The 3769-nt window shown below is 35.4% G+C and overlaps 2 long non-coding RNA genes across 2 annotated transcripts; both read right to left on the bottom strand.

The window, feature by feature from the left end:
- Window positions 1–585: 585 nt before the first annotated feature.
- LOC309504186 lies at window positions 586–1910 on the bottom strand. Its single transcript, XR_014207992.1, has 2 exons — window positions 1815–1910; window positions 586–1623 (listed from the first exon to the last, which is right to left on the bottom strand). It is a non-coding gene; the product is annotated as an uncharacterized lncRNA (long non-coding RNA).
- A 91-nt stretch (window positions 1911–2001) lies between these two features.
- On the bottom strand, window positions 2002–3435 carry LOC309504184. Its single transcript, XR_014207990.1, has 3 exons — window positions 2431–3435; window positions 2165–2233; window positions 2002–2055 (listed from the first exon to the last, which is right to left on the bottom strand). It is a non-coding gene; the product is annotated as an uncharacterized lncRNA (long non-coding RNA).
- Window positions 3436–3769: the final 334 nt, after the last annotated feature.

The following is a 3769-nucleotide window of genomic DNA, read 5'->3' as shown; positions in this document are numbered from 1 at the left end:
CTGGAAGAGTGTGTAGACATTTTTCAATATTTTTCTTTCTCTGTATTTAATAAAGTATGTGCATATGGAGAGATATAATATATATTGTAATTTCTGTTTCCGTTTGCACAGTTTTTACAGTAAAACACATCGACACCACTTTTTTCATTCTTGAAGTGAACTTTTTGCCTGTATGGTGATTAGATTCACTGTTTTGCACTGGCGCCTTGAACTTGAGAATGCGACCCGTCTGGTGTTCGGCATATGGCACTTCATCCATAGTACGCACAGTGAGCGCTCAAGTACACTGTTAGACTTTTCAAGGGTTTTTTACAGTAACTTACTGGCAACACTGTTGCCAGTAAGTTACTGTAATTAAGAGTTACAGTACCAAACCATATTTCAGTTTTGTGTAATACAGTGCATTACTGTAAAAACGAGGCTAATCAGTACAGTGCATTACTGTAAAAACGAAGCTAATCAGTACACTACTGTAATTATTTTTATTTGTACTAAATATAAATTAGATTTGATAATTTTGATATATGATTAATTTTATTTTTATCCTACATAAGTACTACTTTCATACAAACCAATTAGACAAAGTTATCACAAAATACCATTTTTTTATTTAAAACATTTCATATATATCACAAAATAAACATGCCAATGCTGGAAATGATGTGTGAAATTTTTACACATTAATGGGTGAGTTTAGGGATAATGTTTTTTGTGTTAATTTTAACTCATTCATTGTGTTAATGATTTTAACAAAGTAAATATGTCAGAGAGGTTAACACAAAGATGTGTAAACGTGTTAAATTAACACATTATGTGCTGTCCTTCACTGCAAACATTTTTGAAAACATACATAAAACCATAAACAAAACATTAGCATTTGACTAAATCAGGGTTCACCAATCTCGGTCCTGGAGGGCCGCTGTCCTGCAGAGTTTAGCTCCAACCAGCTCCAACACACCTGTTTGAAAGTTTCTAGTATGCCTAATGAGACCTTGATTAGCTGGTTCAGGTGTGTTTAATTGGAGTTGGAGCTAAACTCTGCAGGACAGCGGCCCTCCAGGACCGAGATTGGTGAACCCTGGACTAAATGAATGTAGTCATTGGTTGTTTAGCTTATACAAGTATTATAATGAAATATCAACCATTACATTCATAAAACTGCAGAATATAAATAAATTTTTAAGCATTCAAAAAGGAAATGTCCAACACAGGACAAAACACAGTTCTTTTCACAATACATGACACATAACCCCACCTTCAAAATAATTTCACTTATTTCCAAAAATTTGTTGGATTCATGTACACTGGAGGCCAAAATAAGTATTTAAGTGTCTTAATGTTTTTGAAAGAAGTCTCTTTGATGCTCAAGAAACATTTCTTATTATTATCAATGTCTGACTGTCTACTCCATCTTTTCTACAGCATAGGAGTAAAAGTCATCATCAAAATAATCTTTAAAAAGCCAACACAATGTTTTTGTCCACCTTTGTGAATAAATGAACTTCTCCAAAGATTGGTTCCTGTTCAGAACTTGATTGACAACATCAGAGTGTTCCCTGGTCTGCATGCGTGCCCACAAACACAAATGTACTCAGTCCTTCAGAGGAGATCCCGGTTCCAACACTATATGAGAGAGAGAGAGAGAAAGAGAGAGAGAGTATTAGTGTCACATTATTTTTAACCTCCTTTTTTTGTTAATTTTTATTATTATTTTCACAAAAACTTAAGAATATATATTTGTAAACAGCTTTTGTCAATAAATAGCATACAAAAGAACTAAATAAAATTATGCCAGATTAAATTTTAATACTTACAAATCCTAAATTCTGTCCAAAAATGCTGAGATCCATAGAAAGAACGACTGAAATCGATGATTTTAGCCCATTTCAGCTTGTCTGCAGTGAAGGAGTTCCTGTTTGAGACAAATACACAGTAAGATACATGCAAGAAATCACTGTGTGATGATCGTTCTCCTTCCTACAGTAGTTAACCCACCTGTGCGCTGATGTTAGGACCTTCCTAGTCAGGTGGGACTGCAATGGTAGAGTCTTCTGGCTAATAAAATATCAAAATAATGCAAAAATATAAACTTAAGTTGTTTAGAATGCTTAGAATGCTAGATTTTGTATGAATGAATTAGTGAGAGTTTTACTGCAGTGCTTACCTGGATACATTTAATCTGGTGAGACTGAACAAAGACAATGGTCCATCTTCTGATTGGTTCATTTGCTGTCTAATAAAGTTAGACATAAGGCAAAGGTCACTTATTTGATATAAAGTTAGCCAATTTTATAGAGATTTTATAAGATATTGTAAGATATTGTAAGCTACTTAGTCTGCACCAGTGGCTCAAAAGCAATTTTCACATAGCGTATTGCTAATCATTTCAGCAAATTTATCTCAAAATATATCACAAATGGGCTGGCCTACCTCTGGAATCTTGCTGGAAGTCACTGGCGCGAATTGGCGCTTTGTTGCAGTTGCCTTTAAACACAAAAATGGAAGTAAATATTAAATTCCATTAAAAAAAAAAGTATAATATGGTATAGTTTGCAAACTAATGCTAAAACTATAAAGGTTCTCATCAGTAGGCCAACATTAGGCTATAAACAGAATTTCACATTAGTTTATTCACATTTATTGTTAATGTAAACGCGTTGCTCGTTGGCATATTTTAACTCGACAATTCAATAATCTAACAAAGTGTGTAAAATGAAACGTTAGCTCAGTTTACCATGGTAAAGTTCGTTACCGCCATGCTGACGACGAGTAACGTTAGGCTAACGTTAACGTTATAACATACGTTAAACTGGGCACAATCCTGACAACACACACAGAATGTTTTGTTTTTTTACCTTGCTTGCTGATCTCTCTCTCGGTGAAGTGAATTCCGTCTCTTCCCCGGGCCAGACACGAACGTCGCGATCCAACAAAAGACAGACCCCATTACCTACACTGGATGCTCTGACGCGACACGACAAATCCCAGACAGTCAGTGTAGTGCATAGACTGTAAAAAATAGGTGTAGTGATGCGCCGCGGCCGTTATATTTCTGACGTAGTCCGATACGAGTCCAAGCGCTCGCGCTATTTCTGACAAGGGATAAACAGGCATGCATTTAAAGGTCCGGTCGCTTCAATGTGTCCAATATAGACAGCCTCTGGCTATTATAGCGTTGTAGACACGCGGTGTAAGGCAAAAATTAGGAAATAAAAAGCACGATGGAATGGTGCCAGCCAGAGAGGCAGTTACGTCAAATACAGTAGTATACAGCAAATTTAAAAAATACAGTAAGTCTCTGTATGTGGTGTTAGACGTCACAGAAAATTCCCATGATGCAATGGGAATCACAGTTATTTACTGTAAAGAGAAATAGCAGTATAATACTGGGGGATTTAAAGTAAATAACTGTAGAAATTACAGAAAAGTCTAACAGTGTACTGTTCTTGCGTTTGAACTGACAATCGTAAACACAGTCGGTTATGTCTTAATCGAATGTAAAAAGTTGAGAATGAAGTCGGATGTGTGTCAATATACTGGATTCAATATATTGCATTCGATCTTAAAGTGACAGCAGCCTAATATAGCCTACATGTTGCCGTCTGTCGTTAAAGTTAATCAAAGAAACAAAAGAAAAGGAAAAATCACTGACTGATCCTGACTGCGTAACTTTTGTAGCTTTAACAAGGATTAATCTAGTAATTTATACGGTGAAGATTATACAATGTTTACGTTTGATTAACCAATTTTACTGTTAGACCTGAAAAAC

The sequence above is a fragment of the Leuciscus leuciscus genome, assembly GCF_965113295.1.
Source record: "Leuciscus leuciscus genome assembly, chromosome: 8".
NCBI classification, from domain to species: domain Eukaryota; kingdom Metazoa; phylum Chordata; class Actinopteri; order Cypriniformes; family Leuciscidae; genus Leuciscus; species Leuciscus leuciscus.
The sequence above is the reverse complement of the archived record's forward strand: the minus strand, read 5'-3'. Positions and strand labels throughout refer to the sequence as shown.